The 25,294-nt window shown below is 43.4% G+C and overlaps 15 pseudogenes; all 15 read right to left on the minus strand.

Moving 5' to 3' along the window:
• Positions 1-594: 594 nt before the first annotated feature.
• On the minus strand, positions 595-858 carry LOC130287765 (U2 spliceosomal RNA; annotated as a pseudogene).
• A 1,477-nt stretch (positions 859-2,335) lies between these two features.
• LOC130287774 (U2 spliceosomal RNA) lies at positions 2,336-2,599 on the minus strand (annotated as a pseudogene).
• Positions 2,600-4,073: 1,474 nt separating this feature from the next.
• Positions 4,074-4,337, minus strand: LOC130289717 (U2 spliceosomal RNA; annotated as a pseudogene).
• A 1,474-nt stretch (positions 4,338-5,811) lies between these two features.
• Positions 5,812-6,075, minus strand: LOC130287777 (U2 spliceosomal RNA; annotated as a pseudogene).
• A 1,471-nt stretch (positions 6,076-7,546) lies between these two features.
• On the minus strand, positions 7,547-7,810 carry LOC130285698 (U2 spliceosomal RNA; annotated as a pseudogene).
• Positions 7,811-9,282: 1,472 nt separating this feature from the next.
• LOC130287775 (U2 spliceosomal RNA) lies at positions 9,283-9,546 on the minus strand (annotated as a pseudogene).
• A 1,466-nt stretch (positions 9,547-11,012) lies between these two features.
• Positions 11,013-11,276, minus strand: LOC130288480 (U2 spliceosomal RNA; annotated as a pseudogene).
• Positions 11,277-12,699: 1,423 nt separating this feature from the next.
• On the minus strand, positions 12,700-12,963 carry LOC130289718 (U2 spliceosomal RNA; annotated as a pseudogene).
• A 1,486-nt stretch (positions 12,964-14,449) lies between these two features.
• LOC130289164 (U2 spliceosomal RNA) lies at positions 14,450-14,712 on the minus strand (annotated as a pseudogene).
• A 1,466-nt stretch (positions 14,713-16,178) lies between these two features.
• On the minus strand, positions 16,179-16,442 carry LOC130289719 (U2 spliceosomal RNA; annotated as a pseudogene).
• A 1,466-nt stretch (positions 16,443-17,908) lies between these two features.
• LOC130289720 (U2 spliceosomal RNA) lies at positions 17,909-18,172 on the minus strand (annotated as a pseudogene).
• A 1,462-nt stretch (positions 18,173-19,634) lies between these two features.
• On the minus strand, positions 19,635-19,898 carry LOC130287778 (U2 spliceosomal RNA; annotated as a pseudogene).
• A 1,454-nt stretch (positions 19,899-21,352) lies between these two features.
• On the minus strand, positions 21,353-21,617 carry LOC130287823 (U2 spliceosomal RNA; annotated as a pseudogene).
• A 1,473-nt stretch (positions 21,618-23,090) lies between these two features.
• On the minus strand, positions 23,091-23,354 carry LOC130288482 (U2 spliceosomal RNA; annotated as a pseudogene).
• Positions 23,355-24,769: 1,415 nt separating this feature from the next.
• On the minus strand, positions 24,770-25,033 carry LOC130289722 (U2 spliceosomal RNA; annotated as a pseudogene).
• Positions 25,034-25,294: the final 261 nt, after the last annotated feature.

Consider the following 25,294-nt stretch of genomic DNA (forward strand, 5'->3'; position numbering starts at 1 on the left):
CACTCTCTCACTCACTCGCTCACTAAGTCAGTCTCTCTCTCTCTCTCTCTTTTTCTTTTTATATATATATTTTTTTCCGTCTTCTTCTTCTTCTTCTTCTTCAGACCCTGTCATAGCACTAATGCCTTTCCAATACCACCAGCAGATGGAGACACTCCTTTGCAACATTGGTTGTGAGCAGCAGTTTCTAATAACAAATGCCTCATGGCGGATTTCCCATCCATCAATGGATGGTAAATTTTGTTTTTATCATTCACTGACCACAGAAACCAATGCATGGTCAAGCAACAGCAATGACACACCCTTGTGTATAGGCATGAGACCCTCACGTCATTTAACAGGATTCAGCACCACCCACAAGACAGCTACCTGTCATGTCATGTCAAACCTGCACAGGTGTGCTAGATTATTATTATTTAGTTTTATTTTATTTTTTTACACCAATCAGTGTGCAAACATGGTCATTAAAACGCTAAATGAATAGACGTTCATAAACCAGTCAGTGCAACTCATCATTTTGGTCTCCAATTCTCAAACTCAAATTCTCACCCACGGAGGATTAAATGAGAATCTTTCTTGTTTAACACTGGAATGGGGTGGTGCACTGTTCACTACCCGAAGATACTGCCACATCGGGTCAATGCATAGGGCGACAGAAGCAAGCTTCCAAATCAGCTCCCTTTCTCAAAAATCCATTTAATTTATGGTCCCCAGATAGGGAACGTATGTATCAGTATGTGCTCACAAGTCACCCAAGTGCAAGTATTCACACAAAAAAAAACATGCCTCAGGATGCGATCAGTTGCAAGATCCTTTCTTTTTTTACACTTGATCTAAGCCAAAAGGCCTAGAGGGGATAACCGGGAAAGGGGTGGACCCAACCATGTCCCCTTCATGAGCACTCACATTACTCATAGGAATGGAAGGAAGGCTGGCAGCCAACCAGCCTCCCATACACTCTCTGGGTGGGTGGCAGTCAGCCACCCATACATACATACAGAACAGGCTAAACCCACATCATCACTTAAAAAAAGGACAGGCGACCATTGCACTCTGATGGAGCATTTAGCAATGCAATCCATAGCCTGGCTTTTGCCTGAACCCCCATCACTCCTCCTCTTGCATAGAAGACAATATTTCAGATCTGCATATGAAAACAACACGCCTACCTTTGTTGCACATAGCTGTCTGCCTGTCTCTAGTTACCCCACTGGCTGTAGCTGCGTCCCTTCCGACATGGAATAACACCAACTGTAACGATAAACTGAAAATTAACAGTATAAACCTGCATCATTTTGGACTCTGGTATTTGCTGAATCTGGGTGACCTGACAACCGATGGTGGTGCCGCTGGTGATTCTGGCCTTCTTGGAATCTGTTGGGCCTATGTGTTAGCTCACACATCACTTGGGTATCCATGGTAACTACCACAACATGGTCATCTGCAGTTTACATCTAGCCCTAGAAGTGGCATTGAATGGCATTTTAAAAGTGCTAAGGGTCCTGGTGCAATAATCCTCCCATGAGGATCAGCCTCAACGGCTTTGTAGATTGCACTCATGTCAGCAACTCCATATACATTTTTTTTTCTTCATGCTTCTTTCTTCATCCTTTTTTCTTTCTGTCATTCAGACTTTCATTCATTCGATCTCTCTCACTCACTTGCTTTAACTCATTTGTTCTCACTCACTCACTCACTCACTCAATCACTCACTCACTCATTCACTCTCACTCACTCTCACTCTCTCACTCACTCGCTCACTAAGTCAGTCTCTCTCTCTCTCTCTCTCTTTTTCTTTTTATATATATTTTTTTCCGTCTTCTTCTTCTTCTTCTTCTTCTTCAGACCCTGTCATAGCACTAATGCCTTTCCAATACCACCAGCAGATGGAGACACTCCATTGCAACATTGGTTGTGAGCAGCAGTTTCTAAAAACAAATGCCTCATGGCGGATTTCCCATCCATCAATGGATGGTAAATTTAGTTTTTATCATTCACTGACCACAGAAACCAATGCATGGTCAAGCAACAGCAATGACACACCCTTGTGTATAGGCATGAGACCCTCACGTCATTTAACAGGATTCAGCACCACCCACAAGACAGCTACCTGTCATGTCATGTCAAACCTGCACAGGTGTGCTAGATTATTATTATTTAGTTTTATTTTATTTTTTTACACCAATCAGTGTGCAAACATGGTCATTAAAACGCTAAATGAATAGACGTTCATAAACCAGTCAGTGCAACTCATCATTTTGGTCTCCAATTCTCAAACTCAAATTCTCACCCACGGAGGATTAAATGAGAATCTTTCTTGTTTAACACTGGAATGGGGTGGTGCACTGTTCACTACCCGAAGATACTGCCACATCGGGTCAATGCATAGGGCGACAGAAGCAAGCTTCCAAATCAGCTCCCTTTCTCAAAAATCCATTTAATTTATGGTCCCCAGATAGGGAACGTATGTATCAGTATGTGCTCACAAGTCACCCAAGTGCAAGTATTCACACAAAAAAAAACATGCCTCAGGATGCGATCTGTTGCAAGATCCTTTCTTTTTTTACACTTGATCTAAGCCAAAAGGCCTAGAGGGGATAACCGGGAAAGGGGTGGACCCAACCATGTCCCCTTCATGAGCACTCACATTACTCATAGGTATGGAAGGAAGGCTGGCAGCCAACCAGCCTCCCATACACTCTCTGGGTGGGTGGCAGTCAGCCACCCATACATACATACAGCACAGGCTAAACCCACATCATCACTTAAAAAAAGGACAGGCGACCATTGCACTCTGATGGAGCATTTAGCAATGCAATCCATAGCCTGGCTTTTGCCTGAACCCCCATCACTCCTCCTCTTGCATAGAAGACAATATTTCAGATCTGCATATGAAAACAACACGCCTACCTTTGTTGCACATAGCTGCCTGCCTGTCTCTAGTTACCCCACTGGCTGTAGCTGCGTCCCTTCCGACATGGAATAACACCAACTGTAACGATAAACTGAAAATTAACAGTATAAACCTGCATCATTTTGGACTCTGGTATTTGCTGAATCCGGGTGACCTGACAACCGATGGTGGTGCCGCTGGTGATTCTGGCCTTCTTGGAATCTGTTGGGCCTATGTGTTAGCTCACACATCACTTGGGTATCCATGGTAACTACCACAACATGGTCATCTGCAGTTTACATCTAGCCCTAGAAGTGGCATTGAATGGCATTTTAAAAGTGCTAAGGGTCCTGGTGCAATAATCCTCCCATGAGGATCAGCCTCAACGGCTTTGTAGATTGCACTCATGTCAGCAACTCCATATACATTTTTTTTTCTTCATGCTTCTTTCTTCATCCTTTTTTCTTTCTGTCATTCAGACTTTCATTCATTCGATCTCTCTCACTCACTTGCTTTAACTCATTTGTTCTCACTCGCTCACTCACTCACTCAATCACTCACTCACTCATTCACTCTCACTCACTCTCACTCTCTCACTCACTCGCTCACTAAGTCAGTCTCTCTCTCTCTCTCTCTTTTTCTTTTTATATATATATTTTTTTCCGTCTTCTTCTTCTTCTTCTTCTTCAGACCCTGTCATAGCACTAATGCCTTTCCAATACCACCAGCAGATGGAGACACTCCTTTGCAACATTGGTTGTGAGCAGCAGTTTCTAAAAACAAATGCCTCATGGCGGATTTCCCATCCATCAATGGATGGTAAATTTTGTTTTTATCATTCACTGACCACAGAAACCAATGCATGGTCAAGCAACAGCAATGACACACCCTTGTGTATAGGCATGAGACCCTCACGTCATTTAACAGGATTCAGCACCACCCACAAGACAGCTACCTGTCATGTCATGTCAAACCTGCACAGGTGTGCTAGATTATTATTATTTAGTTTTATTTTATTTTTTTACACCAATCAGTGTGCAAACATGGTCATTAAAACGCTAAATGAATAGACGTTCATAAACCAGTCAGTGCAACTCATCATTTTGGTCTCCAATTCTCAAACTCAAATTCTCACCCACGGAGGATTAAATGAGAATCTTTCTTGTTTTACACTGGAATGGGGTGGTGCACTGTTCACTACCCGAAGATACTGCCACATCGGGTCATTGCATAGGGCGACAGAAGCAAGCTTCCAAATCAGCTCCCTTTCTCAAAAATCCATTTAATTTATGGTCCCCAGATAGGGAACGTATGTATCAGTATGTGCTCACAAGTCACCCAAGTGCAAGTATTCACACAAAAAAAAACGTGCCTCAGGATGCGATCTGTCGCAAGATCCTTTCTTTTTTTACACTTGATCTAAGCCAAAAGGCCTAGAGGGGATAACCGGGAAAGGGGTGGACCCAACCATGTCCCCTTCATGAGCACTCACATTACTCATAGGAATGGATGGAAGGAAGGCTGGCAGCCAACCAGCCTCCCATACACTCTCTGGGTGGGTGGCAGTCAGCCACCCATACATACATACAGCACAGGCTAAACCCACATCATCACTTAAAAAAAGGACAGGCGACCATTGCACTCTGATGGAGCATTTAGCAATGCAATCCATAGCCTGGCTTTTGCCTGAACCCCCATCACTCCTCCTCTTGCATATAAGACAATATTTCAGATCTGCATATGAAAACAACACGCCTACCTTTGTTGCACATAGCTGCCTGCCTGTCTCTAGTTACCCCACTGGCTGTAGCTGCGTCCCTTCCGACATGGAATAACACCAACTGTAACGATAAACTGAAAATTAACAGTATAAACCTGCATCATTTTGGACTCTGGTATTTGCTGAATCCGGGTGACCTGACAACCGATGGTGGTGCCGCTGGTGATTCTGGCCTTCTTGGAATCTGTTGGGCCTATGTGTTAGCTCACACATCACTTGGGTATCCATGGTAACTACCACAACATGGTCATCTGCAGTTTACATCTAGCCCTAGAAGTGGCATTGAATGGCATTTTAAAAGTGCTAAGGGTCCTGGTGCAATAATCCTCCCATGAGGATCAGCCTCAACGGCTTTGTAGATTGCACTCATGTCAGCAACTCCATATACATTTTTTTTTCTTCATGCTTCTTTCTTCATCCTTTTTTCTTTCTGTCATTCAGACTTTCATTCATTCGATCTCTCTCACTCACTTGCTTTAACTCATTTGTTCTCACTCACTCACTCACTCAATCACTCACTCACTCATTCACTCTCACTCACTCTCACTCTCTCACTCACTCGCTCACTAAGTCAGTCTCTCTCTCTCTCTCTCTTTTTCTTTTTATATATATATTTTTTTCCATCTTCTTCTTCTTCTTCTTCTTCAGACCCTGTCATAGCACTAATGCCTTTCCAATACCACCAGCAGATGGAGACACTCCTTTGCAACATTGGTTGTGAGCAGCAGTTTCTAAAAACAAATGCCTCATGGCGGATTTCCCATCCATCAATGGATGGTAAATTTTGTTTTTATCATTCACTGACCACAGAAACCAATGCATGGTCAAGCAACAGCAATGACACACCCTTGTGTATAGGCATGAGACCCTCACGTCATTTAACAGGATTCAGCACCACCCACAAGACAGCTACCTGTCATGTCATGTCAAACCTGCACAGGTGTGCTAGATTATTATTATTTAGTTTTATTTTATTTTTTTACACCAATCAGTGTGCAAACATGGTCATTAAAACGCTAAACGAATAGACGTTCATAAACCAGTCAGTGCAACTCATCATTTTGGTCTCCAATTCTCAAACTCAAATTCTCACCCACGGAGGATTAAATGAGAATCTTTCTTGTTTAACACTGGAATGGGGTGGTGCACTGTTCACTACCCGAAGATACTGCCACATCGGGTCAATGCATAGGGCGACAGAAGCAAGCTTCCAAATCAGCTCCCTTTCTCAAAAATCCATTTAATTTATGGTCCCCAGATAGGGAACGTATGTATCAGTATGTGCTCACAAGTCACCCAAGTGCAAGTATTCACACAAAAGAAAACATGCCTCAGGATGCGATCTGTTGCAAGATCCTTTCTTTTTTTACACTTGATCTAAGCCAAAAGGCCTAGAGGGGATAACCGGGAAAGGGGTGGACCCAACCATGTCCCCTTCATGAGCACTCACATTACTCATAGGAATGGAAGGAAGGCTGGCAGCCAACCAGCCTCCCATACACTCTCTAGGTGGGTGGCAGTCAGCCACCCATACATACATACAGCACAGGCTAAACCCACATCATCACTTAAAAAAAGGACAGGCGACCATTGCACTCTGATGGAGCATTTAGCAATGCAATCCATAGCCTGGCTTTTGCCTGAACCCCCATCACTCCTCCTCTTGCATATAAGACAATATTTCAGATCTGCATATGAAAACAACACGCCTACCTTTGTTGCACATAGCTGCCTGCCTGTCTCTAGTTACCCCACTGGCTGTAGCTGCGTCCCTTCCGACATGGAATAACACCAACTGTAACGATAAACTGAAAATTAACAGTATAAACCTGCATCATTTTGGACTTTGGTATTTGCTGAATCCGGGTGACCTGACAACCGATGGTGGTGCCGCTGGTGATTCTGGCCTTCTTGGAATCTGTTGGGCCTATGTGTTAGCTCACACATCACTTGGGTATCCATGGTAACTACCACAACATGGTCATCTGCAGTTTACATCTAGCCCTAGAAGTGGCATTGAATGGCATTTTAAAAGTGCTAAGGGTCCTGGTGCAATAATCCTCCCATGAGGATCAGCCTCAACGGCTTTGTAGATTGCACTCATGTCAGCAACTCCATATACATTTTTTTTTCTTCATGCTTCTTTCTTCATCCTTTTTTCTTTCTGTCATTCAGACTTTCATTCATTCGATCTCTCTCACTCACTTGCTTTAACTCATTTGTTCTCACTCACTCACTCACTCACTCAATCACTCACTCACTCATTCACTCTCACTCACTCTCACTCTCTCACTCACTCGCTCACTAAGTCAGTCTCTCTCTTTCTCTCTCTCTTTTTCTTTTTATATATATTTTTTTCCGTCTTCTTCTTCTTCTTCTTCAGACCCTGTCATAGCACTAATGCCTTTCCAATACCACCAGCAGATGGAGACACTCCATTGCAACATTGGTTGTGAGCAGCAGTTTCTAAAAACAAATGCCTCATGGCGGATTTCCCATCCATCAATGGATGGTAAATTTTGTTTTTATCATTCACTGACCACAGAAACCAATGCATGGTCAAGCAACAGCAATGATACACCCTTGTGTATAGGCATGAGACCCTCACGTCATTTAACAGGATTCAGCACCACCCACAAGACAGCTACCTGTCATGTCATGTCAAACCTGCACAGGTGTGCTAGATTATTATTATTTAGTTTTATTTTATTTTTTTACACCAATCAGTGTGCAAACATGGTCATTAAAACGCTAAATGAATAGACGTTCATAAACCAGTCAGTGCAACTCATCATTTTGGTCTCCAATTCTCAAACTCAAATTCTCACCCACGGAGGATTAAATGAGAATCTTTCTTGTTTAACACTGGAATGGGGTGGTGCACTGTTCACTACCCGAAGATACTGCCACATCGGGTCAATGCATAGGGCGACAGAAGCAAGCTTCCAAATCAGCTCCCTTTCTCAAAAATCCATTTAATTTATGGTCCCCAGATAGGGAACGTATGTATCAGTATGTGCTCACAAGTCACCCAAGTGCAAGTATTCACACAAAAAAAAACGTGCCTCAGGATGCGATCTGTCGCAAGATCCTTTCTTTTTTTACACTTGATCTAAGCCAAAAGGCCTAGAGGGGATAACCGGGAAAGGGGTGGACCCAACCATGTCCCCTTCATGAGCACTCACATTACTCATAGGAATGGAAGGAAGGCTGGCAGCCAACCAGCCTCCCATACACTCTCTAGGTGGGTGGCAGTCAGCCACCCATACATACATACAGCACAGGCTAAACCCACATCATCACTTAAAAAAAGGACAGGCGACCATTGCACTCTGATGGAGCATTTAGCAATGCAATCCATAGCCTGGCTTTTGCCTGAACCCCCATCACTCCTCCTCTTGCATATAAGACAATATTTCAGATCTGCATATGAAAACAACACGCCTACCTTTGTTGCACATAGCTGCCTGCCTGTCTCTAGTTACCCCACTGGCTGTAGCTGCGTCCCTTCCGACATGGAATAACACCAACTGTAACGATAAACTGAAAATTAACAGTATAAACCTGCATCATTTTGGACTCTGGTATTTGCTGAATCCGGGTGACCTGACAACCGATGGTGGTGCCGCTGGTGATTCTGGCCTTCTTGGAATCTGTTGGGCCTATGTGTTAGCTCACACATCACTTGGGTATCCATGGTAACTACCACAACATGGTCATCTGCAGTTTACATCTAGCCCTAGAAGTGGCATTGAATGGCATTTTAAAAGTGCTAAGGGTCCTGGTGCAATAATCCTCCCATGAGGATCAGCCTCAACGGCTTTGTAGATTGCACTCATGTCAGCAACTCCATATACATTTTTTTTTCTTCATGCTTCTTTCTTCATCCTTTTTTCTTTCTGTCATTCAGACTTTCATTCATTCGATCTCTCTCACTCACTTGCTTTAACTCATTTGTTCTCACTCACTCACTCACTCACTCAATCACTCACTCACTCATTCACTCTCACTCACTCTCACTCTCTCACTCACTCGCTCACTAAGTCAGTCTCTCTCTCTCTCTCTTTTTCTTTTTATATATATATTTTTTTCCGTCTTCTTCTTCTTCTTCTTCTTCAGACCCTGTCATAGCACTAATGCCTTTCCAATACCACCAGCAGATGGAGACACTCCTTTGCAACATTGGTTGTGAGCAGCAGTTTCTAAAAACAAATGCCTCATGGCGGATTTCCCATCCATCAATGGATGGTAAATTTAGTTTTTATCATTCACTGACCACAGAAACCAATGCATGGTCAAGCAACAGCAATGACACACCCTTGTGTATAGGCATGAGACCCTCACGTCATTTAACAGGATTCAGCACCACCCACAAGACAGCTACCTGTCATGTCATGTCAAACCTGCACAGGTGTGCTAGATTATTATTATTTAGTTTTATTTTATTTTTTTACACCAATCAGTGTGCAAACATGGTCATTAAAACGCTAAATGAATAGACGTTCATAAACCAGTCAGTGCAACTCATCATTTTGGTCTCCAATTCTCAAACTCAAATTCTCACCCACGGAGGATTAAATGAGAATCTTTCTTGTTTAACACTGGAATGGGGTGGTGCACTGTTCACTACCCGAAGATACTGCCACATCGGGTCAATGCATAGGGCGACAGAAGCAAGCTTCCAAATCAGCTCCCTTTCTCAAAAATCCATTTAATTTATGGTCCCCAGATAGGGAACGTATGTATCAGTATGTGCTCACAAGTCACCCAAGTGCAAGTATTCACACAAAAAAAAACATGCCTCAGGATGCGATCTGTTGCAAGATCCTTTCTTTTTTTACACTTGATCTAAGCCAAAAGGCCTAGAGGGGATAACCGGGAAAGGGGTGGACCCAACCATGTCCCCTTCATGAGCACTCACATTACTCATAGGAATGGAAGGAAGGCTGGCAGACAACCAGCCTCCCATACACTCTCTGGGTGGGTGGCAGTCAGCCACCCATACATACATACAGCACAGGCTAAACCCACATCATCACTTAAAAAAAGGACAGGCGACCATTGCACTCTGATGGAGCATTTAGCAATGCAATCCATAGCCTGGCTTTTGCCTGAACCCCCATCACTCCTCCTCTTGCATAGAAGACAATATTTCAGATCTGCATATGAAAACAACACGCCTACCTTTGTTGCACATAGCTGCCTGCCTGTCTCTAGTTACCCCACTGGCTGTAGCTGCGTCCCTTCCGACATGGAATAACACCAACTGTAACGATAAACTGAAAATTAACAGTATAAACCTGCATCATTTTGGACTCTGGTATTTGCTGAATCCGGGTGACCTGACAACCGATGGTGGTGCCGCTGGTGATTCTGGCCTTCTTGGAATCTGTTGGGCCTATGTGTTAGCTCACACATCACTTGGGTATCCATGGTAACTACCACAACATGGTCATCTGCAGTTTACATCTAGCCCGTGGCATTGAATGGCATTTTAAAAGTGCTAAGGGTCCTGGTGCAATAATCCTCCCATGAGGATCAGCCTCAACGGCTTTGTAGATTGCACTCATGTCAGCAACTCCATATACATTTTTTTTTCTTCATGCTTCTTTCTTCATCCTTTTTTCTTTCTGTCATTCAGACTTTCATTCATTCGATCTCTCTCACTCACTTGCTTTAACTCATTTGTTCTCACTCACTCACTCACTCAATCACTCACTCACTCATTCACTCTCACTCACTCTCACTCTCTCACTCACTCGCTCACTAAGTCAGTCTCTCTCTCTCTCTCTCTTTTTCTTTTTATATATATATTTTTTTCCGTCTTCTTCTTCTTCTTCTTCTTCAGACCCTGTCATAGCACTAATGCCTTTCCAATACCACCAGCAGATGGAGACACTCCATTGCAACATTGGTTGTGAGCAGCAGTTTCTAAAAACAAATGCCTCATGGCGGATTTCCCATCCATCAATGGATGGTAAATTTTGTTTTTATCATTCACTGACCACAGAAACCAATGCATGGTCAAGCAACAGCAATGACACACCCTTGTGTATAGGCATGAGACCCTCACGTCATTTAACAGGATTCAGCACCACCCACAAGACAGCTACCTGTCATGTCATGTCAAACCTGCACAGGTGTGCTAGATTATTATTATTTAGTTTTATTTTATTTTTTTTACACCAATCAGTGTGCAAACATGGTCATTAAAACGCTAAATGAATAGACGTTCATAAACCAGTCAGTGCAACTCATCATTTTGGTCTCCAATTCTCAAACTCAAATTCTCACCCACGGAGGATTAAATGAGAATCTTTCTTGTTTAACACTGGAATGGGTTGGTGCACTGTTCACTACCCGAAGATACTGCCACATCGGGTCAATGCATAGGGCGACAGAAGCAAGCTTCCAAATCAGCTCCCTTTCTCAAAAATCCATTTAATTTATGGTCCCCAGATAGGGAACGTATGTATCAGTATGTGCTCACAAGTCACCCAAGTGCAAGTATTCACACAAAAAAAAACATGCCTCAGGATGCGATCTGTTGCAAGATCCTTTCTTTTTTTACACTTGATCTAAGCCAAAAGGCCTAGAGGGGATAACCGGGAAAGGGGTGGACCCAACCATGTCCCCTTCATGAGCACTCACATTACTCATAGGAATGGAAGGAAGGCTGGCAGCCAACCAGCCTCCCATACACTCTCTGGGTGGGTGGCAGTCAGCCACCCATACATACATACAGCACAGGCTAAACCCACATCATCACTTAAAAAAAGGACAGGTGACCATTAGCAATGCAATCCATAGCCTGGCTTTTGCCTGAACCCCCATCACTCCTCCTCTTGCATATAAGACAATATTTCAGATCTGCATATGAAAACAACACGCCTACCTTTGTTGCACATAGCTGCCTGCCTGTCTCTAGTTACCCCACTGGCTGTAGCTGCGTCCCTTCCGACATGGAATAACACCAACTGTAACGATAAACTGAAAATTAACAGTATAAACCTGCATCATTTTGGACTCTGGTATTTGCTGAATCTGGGTGACCTGACAACCGATGGTGGTGCCGCTGGTGATTCTGGCCTTCTTGGAATCTGTTGGGCCTATGTGTTAGCTCACACATCACTTGGGTATCCATGGTAACTACCACAACATGGTCATCTGCAGTTTACATCTAGCCCTAGAAGTGGCATTGAATGGCATTTTAAAAGTGCTAAGGGTCCTGGTGCAATAATCCTCCCATGAGGATCAGCCTCAACGGCTTTGTAGATTGCACTCATGTCAGCAACTCCATATACATTTTTTTTTCTTCATGCTTCTTTCTTCATCCTTTTTTCTTTCTGTCATTCAGACTTTCATTCATTCGATCTCTCTCACTCACTTGCTTTAACTCATTTGTTCTCACTCACTCACTCACTCACTCACTCACTCTCACTCTCTCACTCACTCGCTCACTAAGTCAGTCTCTCTCTCTCTCTCTCTCTTTTTCTTTTTATATATATTTTTTTCCGTCTTCTTCTTCTTCTTCAGACCCTGTCATAGCACTAATGCCTTTCCAATACCACCAGCAGATGGAGACACTCCATTGCAACATTGGTTGTGAGCAGCAGTTTCTAAAAACAAATGCCTCATGGCGGATTTCCCATCCATCAATGGATGGTAAATTTAGTTTTTATCATTCACTGACCACAGAAACCAATGCATGGTCAAGCAACAGCAATGACACACCCTTGTGTATAGGCATGAGACCCTCACGTCATTTAACAGGATTCAGCACCACCCACAAGACAGCTACCTGTCATGTCATGTCAAACCTGCACAGGTGTGCTAGATTATTATTATTTAGTTTTATTTTATTTTTTTACACCAATCAGTGTGCAAACATGGTCATTAAAACGCTAAATGAATAGACGTTCATAAACCAGTCAGTGCAACTCATCATTTTGGTCTCCAATTCTCAAACTCAAATTCTCACCCACGGAGGATTAAATGAGAATCTTTCTTGTTTAACACTGGAATGGGGTGGTGCACTGTTCACTACCCGAAGATACTGCCACATCGGGTCATTGCATAGGGCGACAGAAGCAAGCTTCCAAATCAGCTCCCTTTCTCAAAAATCCATTTAATTTATGGTCCCCAGATAGGGAACGTATGTATCAGTATGTGCTCACAAGTCACCCAAGTGCAAGTATTCACACAAAAAAAAACGTGCCTCAGGATGCGATCTGTCGCAAGATCCTTTCTTTTTTTACACTTGATCTAAGCCAAAAGGCCTAGAGGGGATAACCGGGAAAGGGGTGGACCCAACCATGTCCCCTTCATGAGCACTCACATTACTCATAGGAATGGATGGAAGGAAGGCTGGCAGCCAACCAGCCTCCCATACACTCTCTGGGTGGGTGGCAGTCAGCCACCCATACATACATACAGCACAGGCTAAAACCACATCATCACTTAAAAAAAGGACAGGCGACCATTGCACTCTGATGGAGCATTTAGCAATGCAATCCATAGCCTGGCTTTTGCCTGAACCCCCATCACTCCTCCTCTTGCATATAAGACAATATTTCAGATCTGCATATGAAAACAACACGCCTACCTTTGTTGCACATAGCTGCCTGCCTGTCTCTAGTTACCCCACTGGCTGTAGCTGCGTCCCTTCCGACATGGAATAACACCAACTGTAACGATAAACTGAAAATTAACAGTATAAACCTGCATCATTTTGGACTCTGGTATTTGCTAAATCCGGGTGACCTGACAACCGATGGTGGTGCCGCTGGTGATTCTGGCCTTCTTGGAATCTGTTGGGCCTATGTGTTAGCTCACACATCACTTGGGTATCCATGGTAACTACCACAACATGGTCATCTGCAGTTTACATCTAGCCCTAGAAGTGGCATTGAATGGCATTTTAAAAGTGCTAAGGGTCCTGGTGCAATAATCCTCCCATGAGGATCAGCCTCAACGGCTTTGTAGATTGCACTCATGTCAGCAACTCCATATACATTTTTTTTTCTTCATGCTTCTTTCTTCATCCTTTTTTCTTTCTGTCATTCAGACTTTCATTCATTCGATCTCTCTCACTCACTTGCTTTAACTCATTTGTTCTCACTCACTCACTCACTCACTCACTCACTCAATCACTCACTCACTCATTCACTCTCACTCACTCTCACTCTCTCACTCACTCGCTCACTAAGTCAGTCTCTCTCTCTCTCTCTCTTTTTCTTTTTATATATATATTTTTTTCCGTCTTCTTCTTCTTCTTCTTCTTCAGACCCTGTCATAGCACTAATGCCTTTCCAATACCACCAGCAGATGGAGACACTCCTTTGCAACATTGGTTGTGAGCAGCAGTTTCTAAAAACAAATGCCTCATGGCGGATTTCCCATCCATCAATGGATGGTAAATTTTGTTTTTATCATTCACTGACCACAGAAACCAATGCATGGTCAAGCAACAGCAATGACACACCCTTGTGTATAGGCATGAGACCCTCACGTCATTTAACAGGATTCAGCACCACCCACAAGACAGCTACCTGTCATGTCATGTCAAACCTGCACAGGTGTGCTAGATTATTATTATTTAGTTTTATTTTATTTTTTTACACCAATCAGTGTGCAAACATGGTCATTAAAACGCTAAATGAATAGACGTTCATAAACCAGTCAGTGCAACTCATCATTTTGGTCTCCAATTCTCAAACTCAAATTCTCACCCACGGAGGATTAAATGAGAATCTTTCTTGTTTAACACTGGAATGGGGTGGTGCACTGTTCACTACCCGAAGATACTGCCACATCGGGTCAATGCATAGGGCGACAGAAGCAAGCTTCCAAATCAGCTCCCTTTCTCAAAAATCCATTTAATTTATGGTCCCCAGATAGGGAACGTATGTATCAGTATGTGCTCACAAGTCACCCAAGTGCAAGTATTCACACAAAAAAAACATGCCTCAGGATGCGATCAGTTGCAAGATCCTTTCTTTTTTTACACTTGATCTAAGCCAAAAGGCCTAGAGGGGATAACCGGGAAAGGGGTGGACCCAACCATGTCCCCTTCATGAGCACTCACATTACTCATAGGAATGGAAGGAAGGCTGGCAGCCAACCAGCCTCCCATACACTCTCTGGGTGGGTGGCAGTCAGCCACCCATACATACATACAGCACAGGCTAAACCCACATCATCACTTAAAAAAAGGACAGGCGACCATTGCACTCTGATGGAGCATTTAGCAATGCAATCCATAGCCTGGCTTTTGCCTGAACCCCCATCACTCCTCCTCTTGCATAGAAGACAATATTTCAGATCTGCATATGAAAACAACACGCCTACCTTTGTTGCACATAGCTGTCTGCCTGTCTCTAGTTACCCCACTGGCTGTAGCTGCGTCCCTTCCGACATGGAATAACACCAACTGTAACGATAAACTGAAAATTAACAGTATAAACCTGCATCATTTTGGACTCTGGTATTTGCTGAATCCGGGTGACCTGACAACCGATGGTGGTGCCGCTGGTGATTCTGGCCTTCTTGGAATCTGTTGGGCCTATGTGTTAGCTCACACATCACTTGGGTATCCATGGTAACTACCACAACATGGTCATCTGCAGTTTACATCTAGCCCTAGAAGTGGCATTGAATGGCATTTTAAAAGTGCTAAGGGTCCTGGTGCAATAATCCTCCCATGAGGATCAGCCTCAACGGCTTTGTAGATTGCACTCATGTCAGCAACTCCATATACATTTTTTTTTCTTCATGCTTCTTTCTTCATCCTTTTTTCTTTCTGTCATTCAGACTTTCATTCATTCGATCTCTCTCACTCACTTGCTTTAACTCATTTGTTCTCACTCACTCACTCACTCACTCAATCACTCACTCACTCATTCACTCTCACTCACTCTCACTCTCTCACTCACTCGCTCACTAAGTCAGTCTCTCTCTCTCTCTCTCTTTTTCTTTTTATATATATTTTTTCCCGTCTTCTTCTTCTTCTTCAGACCCTGTCATAGCACTAATGCCTTTCCAATACCACCAGCAGATGGAGACACTCCTTTGCAACATTGGTTGTGAGCAGCAGTTTCTAAAAACAAATGCCTCATGGCGGATTTCCCATCCATCAATGGATGGTAAATTTTGTTTTTATCATTCACTGACCACAGAAACCAATGCATGGTCAAGCAACAGCAATGACACACCCTTGTGTATAGGCATGAGACCCTCACGTCATTTAACAGGATTCAGCACCACCCACAAGACAGCTACCTGTCATGTCATGTCAAACCTGCACAGGTGTGCTAGATTATTATTATTTAGTTTTATTTTATTTTTTTACACCAATCAGTGTGCAAACATGGTCATTAAAACGCTAAATGAATAGACGTTCATAAACCAGTCAGTGCAACTCATCATTTTGGTCTCCAATTCTCAAACTCAAATTCTCACCCACGGAGGATTAAATGAGAATCTTTCTTGTTTAACACTGGAATGGGGTGGTGCACTGTTCACTACCCGAAGATACTGCCACATCGGGTCATTGCATAGGGCGACAGAAGCAAGCTTCCAAATCAGCTCCCTTTCTCAAAAATCCATTTAATTTATGGTCCCCAGATAGGGAACGTATGTATCAGTATGTGCTCACAAGTCACCCAAGTGCAAGTATTCACACAAAAAAAAACGTGCCTCAGGATGCGATCTGTCGCAAGATCCTTTCTTTTTTTACACTTGATCTAAGCCAAAAGGCCTAGAGGGGATAACCGGGAAAGGGGTGGACCCAACCATGTCCCCTTCATGAGCACTCACATTACTCATAGGAATGGAAGGAAGGCTGGCAGCCAACCAGCCTCCCATACACTCTCTGGGTGGGTGGCAGTCAGCCACCCATACATACATACAGCACAGGCTAAACCCACATCATCACTTAAAAAAAGGACAGGCGACCATTGCACTCTGATGGAGCATTTAGCAATGCAATCCATAGCCTGGCTTTTGCCTGAACCCCCATCACTCCTCCTCTTGCATATAAGACAATATTTCAGATCTGCATATGAAAACAACACGCCTACCTTTGTTGCACATAGCTGCCTGCCTGTCTCTAGTTACCCCACTGGCTGTAGCTGCGTCCCTTCCGACATGGAATAACACCAACTGTAACGATAAACTGAAAATTAACAGTATAAACCTGCATCATTTTGGACTCTGGTATTTGCTAAATCCGGGTGACCTGACAACCGATGGTGTTGCCGCTGGTGATTCTTACCTTCTTGGAATCTGTTGGGCCTATGTGTTAGCTCACACATCACTTGGGTATCCATGGTAACTACCACAACATGGTCATCTGCAGTTTACATCTAGCCCTAGAAGTGGCATTGAATGGCATTTTAAAAGTGCTAAGGGTCCTGGTGCAATAATCCTCCCATGAGGATCAGCCTCAACGGCTTTGTAGATTGCACTCATGTCAGCAACTCCATATACATTTTTTTTTCTTCATGCTTCTTTCTTCATCCTTTTTTCTTTCTGTCATTCAGACTTTCATTCATTCGATCTCTCTCACTCACTTGCTTTAACTCATTTGTTCTCACTCACTCACTCACTCACTCAATCACTCACTCACTCATTCACTCTCACTCACTCTCACTCTCTCACTCACTCGCTCACTAAGTCAGTCTCTCTCTCTCTCTCTCTTTTTCTTTTTATATATATTTTTTCCCGTCTTCTTCTTCTTCTTCAGACCCTGTCATAGCACTAATGCCTTTCCAATACCACCAGCAGATGGAGACACTCCTTTGCAACATTGGTTGTGAGCAGCAGTTTCTAAAAACAAATGCCTCATGGCGGATTTCCCATCCATCAATGGATGGTAAATTTTGTTTTTATCATTCACTGACCACAGAAACCAATGCATGGTCAAGCAACAGCAATGTCACACCCTTGTGTATAGGCATGAGACCCTCACGTCATTTAACAGGATTCAGCACCACCCACAAGACAGCTACCTGTCATGTCATGTCAAACCTGCACAGGTGTGCTAGATTATTATTATTTAGTTTTATTTTATTTTTTTACACCAATCAGTGTGCAAACATGGTCATTAAAACGCTAAATGAATAGACGTTCATAAACCAGTCAGTGCAACTCATCATTTTGGTCTCCAATTCTCAAACTCAAATTCTCACCCACGGAGGATTAAATGAGAATCTTTCTTGTTTAACACTGGAATGGGGTGGTGCACTGTTCACTACCCGAAGATACTGCCACATCGGGTCATTGCATAGGGCGACAGAAGCAAGCTTCCAAATCAGCTCCCTTTCTCAAAAATCCATTTAATTTATGGTCCCCAGATAGGGAACGTATGTATCAGTATGTGCTCACAAGTCACCCAAGTGCAAGTATTCACACAAAAAAAAACGTGCCTCAGGATGCGATCTGTCGCAAGATCCTTTCTTTTTTTACACTTGATCTAAGCCAAAAGGCCTAGAGGGGATAACCGGGAAAGGGGTGGACCCAACCATGTCCCCTTCATGAGCACTCACATTACTCATAGGAATGGAAGGAAGGCTGGCAGCCAACCAGCCTCCCATACACTCTCTGGGTGGGTGGCAGTCAGCCACCCATACATACATACAGCACAGGCTAAACCCACATCATCACTTAAAAAAAGGACAGGCGACCATTGCACTCTGATGGAGCATTTAGCAATGCAATCCATAGCCTGGCTTTTGCCTGAACCCCCATCACTCCTCCTCTTGCATATAAGACAATATTTCAGATCTGCATATGAAAACAACACGCCTACCTTTGTTGCACATAGCTGCCTGCCTGTCTCTAGTTACCCCACTGGCTGTAGCTGCGTCCCTTCCGACATGGAATAACACCAACTGTAACGATAAACTGAAAATTAACAGTATAAACCTGCATCATTTTGGACTCTGGTATTTGCTAAATCCGGGTGACCTGACAACCGATGGTGTTGCCGCTGGTGATTCTTACCTTCTTGGAATCTGTTGGGCCTATGTGTTAGCTCACACATCACTTGGGTATCCATGGTAACTACCACAACATGGTCATCTGCAGTTTACATCTAGCCCTAGAAGTGGCATTGAATGGCATTTTAAAAGTGCTAAGGGTCCTGGTGCAATAATCCTCCCATGAGGATCAGCCTCAACGGCTTTGTAGATTGCACTCATGTCAGCAACTCCATATACATTTTTTTTTCTTCATGCTTCTTTCTTCATCCTTTTTTCTTTCTGTCATTCAGACTTTCATTCATTCGATCTCTCTCACTCACTTGCTTTAACTCATTTGTTCTCACTCACTCACTCAATCACTCACTCACTCATTCACTCTCACTCACTCTCACTCTCTCACTCACTCGCTCACTAAGTCAGTCTCTCTCTCTCTCTCTCTCTTTTTCTTTTTATATATATATTTTTTTCCGTCTTCTTCTTCTTCTTCAGACCCTGTCATAGCACTAATGCCTTTCCAATACCACCAGCAGATGGAGACACTCCTTTGCAACATTGGTTGTGAGCAGCAGTTTCTAAAAACAAATGCCTCATGGCGGATTTCCCATCCATCAATGGATGGTAAATTTAGTTTTTATCATTCACTGACCACAGAAACCAATGCATGGTCAAGCAACAGCAATGACACACCCTTGTGTATAGGCATGAGACCCTCACGTCATTTAACAGGATTCAGCACCACCCACAAGACAGCTACCTGTCATGTCATGTCAAACCTGCACAGGTGTGCTAGATTATTATTATTTAGTTTTATTTTATTTTTTTACACCAATCAGTGTGCAAACATGGTCATTAAAACGCTAAACGAATAGACGTTCATAAACCAGTCAGTGCAACTCATCATTTTGGTCTCCAATTCTCAAACTCAAATTCTCACCCACGGAGGATTAAATGAGAATCTTTCTTGTTTAACACTGGAATGGGGTGGTGCACTGTTCACTACCCGAAGATACTGCCACATCGGGTCAATGCATAGGGCGACAGAAGCAAGCTTCCAAATCAGCTCCCTTTCTCAAAAATCCATTTAATTTATGGTCCCCAGATAGGGAACGTATGTATCAGTATGTGCTCACAAGTCACCCAAGTGCAAGTATTCACACAAAAGAAAACATGCCTCAGGATGCGATCTGTTGCAAGATCCTTTCTTTTTTTACACTTGATCTAAGCCAAAAGGCCTAGAGGGGATAACCGGGAAAGGGGTGGACCCAACCATGTCCCCTTCATGAGCACTCACATTACTCATAGGAATGGAAGGAAGGCTGGCAGCCAACCAGCCTCCCATACACTCTCTGGGTGGGTGGCAGTCAGCCACCCATACATACATACAGCACAGGCTAAACCCACATCATCACTTAAAAAAAGGACAGGCGACCATTGCACTCTGATGGAGCATTTAGCAATGCAATCCATAGCCTGGCTTTTGCCTGAACCCCCATCACTCCTCCTCTTGCATATAAGACAATATTTCAGATCTGCATATGAAAACAACACGCCTACCTTTGTTGCACATAGCTGCCTGCCTGTCTCTAGTTACCCCACTGGCTGTAGCTGCGTCCCTTCCGACATGGAATAACACCAACTGTAACGATAAACTGAAAATTAACAGTATAAACCTGCATCATTTTGGACTTTGGTATTTGCTGAATCCGGGTGACCTGACAACCGATGGTGGTGCCGCTGGTGATTCTGGCCTTCTTGGAATCTGTTGGGCCTATGTGTTAGCTCACACATCACTTGGGTATCCATGGTAACTACCACAACATGGTCATCTGCAGTTTACATCTAGCCCGTGGCATTGAATGGCATTTTAAAAGTGCTAAGGGTCCTGGTGCAATAATCCTCCCATGAGGATCAGCCTCAACGGCTTTGTAGATTGCACTCATGTCAGCAACTCCATATACATTTTTTTTTCTTCATGCTTCTTTCTTCATCCTTTTTTCTTTCTGTCATCCAGACTTTCATTCATTCGATCTCTCTCACTCACTTGCTTTAACTCATTTGTTCTCACTCACTCACTCAATCACTCACTCACTCATTCACTCTCACTCACTCTCACTCTCTCACTCACTCGCTCACTAAGTCAGTCTCTCTCTCTCTCTCTTTTTCTTTTTATATATATTTTTTTCCGTCTTCTTCTTCTTCTTCTTCAGACCCTGTCATAGCACTAATGCCTTTCCAATACCACCAGCAGATGGAGACACTCCATTGCAACATTGGTTGTGAGCAGCAGTTTCTAAAAACAAATGCCTCATGGCGGATTTCCCATCCATCAATGGATGGTTAATTTTGTTTTTATCATTCACTGACCACAGAAACCAATGCATGGTCAAGCAACAGCAATGATACACCCTTGTGTATAGGCATGAGACCCTCACGTCATTTAACAGGATTCAGCACCACCCACAAGACAGCTACCTGTCATGTCATGTCAAACCTGCACAGGTGTGCTAGATTATTATTATTTAGTTTTATTTTATTTTTTTACACCAATCAGTGTGCAAACATGGTCATTAAAACGCTAAATGAATAGACGTTCATAAACCAGTCAGTGCAACTCATCATTTTGGTCTCCAATTCTCAAACTCAAATTCTCACCCACGGAGGATTAAATGAGAATCTTTCTTGTTTAACACTGGAATGGGGTGGTGCACTGTTCACTACCCGAAGATACTGCCACATCGGGTCAATGCATAGGGCGACAGAAGCAAGCTTCCAAATCAGCTCCCTTTCTCAAAAATCCATTTAATTTATGGTCCCCAGATAGGGAACGTATGTATCAGTATGTGCTCACAAGTCACCCAAGTGCAAGTATTCACACAAAAAAAAAACGTGCCTCAGGATGCGATCTGTCGCAAGATCCTTTCTTTTTTTACACTTGATCTAAGCCAAAAGGCCTAGAGGGGATAACCGGGAAAGGGGTGGACCCAACCATGTCCCCTTCATGAGCACTCACATTACTCATAGGAATGGAAGGAAGGCTGGCAGCCAACCAGCCTCCCATACACTCTCTAGGTGGGTGGCAGTCAGCCACCCATACATACATACAGCACAGGCTAAACCCACATCATCACTTAAAAAAAGGACAGGCGACCATTGCACTCTGATGGAGCATTTAGCAATGCAATCCATAGCCTGGCTTTTGCCTGAACCCCCATCACTCCTCCTCTTGCATATAAGACAATATTTCAGATCTGCATATGAAAACAACACGCCTACCTTTGTTGCACATAGCTGCCTGCCTGTCTCTAGTTACCCCACTGGCTGTAGCTGCGTCCCTTCCGACATGGAATAACACCAACTGTAACGATAAACTGAAAATTAACAGTATAAACCTGCATCATTTTGGACTCTGGTATTTGCTGAATCCGGGTGACCTGACAACCGATGGTGGTGCCGCTGGTGATTCTGGCCTTCTTGGAATCTGTTGGGCCTATGTGTTAGCTCACACATCACTTGGGTATCCATGGTAACTACCACAACATGGTCATCTGCAGTTTACATCTAGCCCTAGAAGTGGCATTGAATGGCATTTTAAAAGTGCTAAGGGTCCTGGTGCAATAATCCTCCCATGAGGATCAGCCTCAACGGCTTTGTAGATTGCACTCATGTCAGCAACTCCATATACATTTTTTTTTCTTCATGCTTCTTTCTTCATCCTTTTTTCTTTCTGTCATTCAGACTTTCATTCATTCGATCTCTCTCACTCACTTGCTTTAACTCATTTGTTCTCACTCACTCACTCACTCAATCACTCACTCACTCATTCACTCTCACTCACTCTCACTCTCTCACTCACTCGCTCACTAAGTCAGTCTCTCTCTCTCTCTCTCTTTTTCTTTTTATATATATATTTTTTTCCGTCTTCTTCTTCTTCTTCTTCTTCTTCAGACCCTGTCATAGCACTAATGCCTTTCCAATACCACCAGCAGATGGAGACACTCCTTTGCAACATTGGTTGTGAGCAGCAGTTTCTAAAAACAAATGCCTCATGGCGGATTTCCCATCCATCAATGGATGGTAAATTTAGTTTTTATCATTCACTGACCACAGAAACCAATGCATGGTCAAGCAACAGCAATGACACACCCTTGTGTATAGGCATGAGACCCTCACGTCATTTAACAGGATTCAGCACCACCCACAAGACAGCTACCTGTCATGTCATGTCAAACCTGCACAGGTGTGCTAGATTATTATTATTTAGTTTTATTTTATTTTTTTACACCAATCAGTGTGCAAACATGGTCATTAAAACGCTAAATGAATAGACGTTCATAAACCAGTCAGTGCAACTCATCATTTTGGTCTCCAATTCTCAAACTCAAATTCTCACCCACGGAGGATTAAATGAGAATCTTTCTTGTTTAACACTGGAATGGGTTGGTGCACTGTTCACTACCCGAAGATACTGCCACATCGGGTCAATGCATAGGGCGACAGAAGCAAGCTTCCAAATCAGCTCCCTTTCTCAAAAATCCATTTAATTTATGGTCCCCAGATAGGGAACGTATGTATCAGTATGTGCTCACAAGTCACCCAAGTGCAAGTATTCACACAAAAAAAAACATGCCTCAGGATGCGATCTGTTGCAAGATCCTTTCTTTTTTTACACTTGATCTAAGCCAAAAGGCCTAGAGGGGATAACCGGGAAAGGGGTGGACCCAACCATGTCCCCTTCATGAGCACTCACATTACTCATAGGAATGGAAGGAAGGCTGGCAGCCAACCAGCCTCCCATACACTCTCTGGGTGGGTGGCAGTCAGCCACCCATACATACATACAGCACAGGCTAAACCCACATCATCACTTAAAAAAAGGACAGGCGACCATTAGCAATGCAATCCATAGCCTGGCTTTTGCCTGAACCCCCATCACTCCTCCTCTTGCATATAAGACAATATTTCAGATCTGCATATGAAAACAACACGCCTACCTTTGTTGCACATAGCTGCCTGCCTGTCTCTAGTTACCCCACTGGCTGTAGCTGCGTCCCTTCCGACATGGAATAACACCAACTGTAACGATAAACTGAAAATTAACAGTATAAACCTGCATCATTTTGGACTCTGGTATTTGCTGAATCTGGGTGACCTGACAACCGATGGTGGTGCCGCTGGTGATTCTGGCCTTCTTGGAATCTGTTGGGCCTATGTGTTAGCTCACACATCACTTGGGTATCCATGGTAACTACCACAACATGGTCATCTGCAGTTTACATCTAGCCCTAGAAGTGGCATTGAATGGCATTTTAAAAGTGCTAAGGGTCCTGGTGCAATAATCCTCCCATGAGGATCAGCCTCAACGGCTTTGTAGATTGCACTCATGTCAGCAACTCCAAATACATTTTTTTTTCTTCATGCTTCTTTCTTCATCCTTTTTTCTTTCTGTCATTCAGACTTTCATTCATTCGATCTCTCTCACTCACTTGCTTTAACTCATTTGTTCTCACTCACTCACTCACTCACTCTCACTCTCTCACTCACTCGCTCACTAAGTCAGTCTCTCTCTCTCTCTCTCTCTTTTTCTTTTTATATATATTTTTTTCCGTCTTCTTCTTCTTCTTCTTCAGACCCTGTCATAGCACTAATGCCTTTCCAATACCACCAGCAGATGGAGACACTCCATTGCAACATTGGTTGTGAGCAGCAGTTTCTAAAAACAAATGCCTCATGGCGGATTTCCCATCCATCAATGGATGGTAAATTTAGTTTTTATCATTCACTGACCACAGAAACCAATGCATGGTCAAGCAACAGCAATGACACACCCTTGTGTATAGGCATGAGACCCTCACGTCATTTAACAGGATTCAGCACCACCCACAAGACAGCTACCTGTCATGTCATGTCAAACCTGCACAGGTGTGCTAGATTATTATTTAGTTTTATTTTATTTTTTTACACCAATCAGTGTGCAAACATGGTCATTAAAACGCTAAATGAATAGACGTTCATAAACCAGTCAGTGCAACTCATCATTTTGGTCTCCAATTCTCAAACTCAAATTCTCACCCACGGAGGATTAAATGAGAATCTTTCTTGTTTAACACTGGAATGGGGTGGTGCACTGTTCACTACCCGAAGATACTGCCACATCGGGTCATTGCATAGGGCGACAGAAGCAAGCTTCCAAATCAGCTCCCTTTCTCAAAAATCCATTTAATTTATGGTCCCCAGATAGGGAACGTATGTATCAGTATGTGCTCACAAGTCACCCAAGTGCAAGTATTCACACAAAAAAAAACGTGCCTCAGGATGCGATCTGTCGCAAGATCCTTTCTTTTTTTACACTTGATCTAAGCCAAAAGGCCTAGAGGGGATAACCGGGAAAGGGGTGGACCCAACCATGTCCCCTTCATGAGCACTCACATTACTCATAGGAATGGATGGAAGGCTGGCAGCCAACCAGCCTCCCATACACTCTCTGGGTGGGTGGCAGTCAGCCACCCATACATACATACAGCACAGGCTAAACCCACATCATCACTTAAAAAAAGGACAGGCGACCATTGCACTCTGATGGAGCATTTAGCAATGCAATCCATAGCCTGGCTTTTGCCTGAACCCCCATCACTCCTCCTC

The sequence above is a fragment of the Hyla sarda genome, chromosome 8 (assembly GCF_029499605.1).
Source record: "Hyla sarda isolate aHylSar1 chromosome 8, aHylSar1.hap1, whole genome shotgun sequence".
Taxonomy (NCBI): domain Eukaryota; kingdom Metazoa; phylum Chordata; class Amphibia; order Anura; family Hylidae; genus Hyla; species Hyla sarda.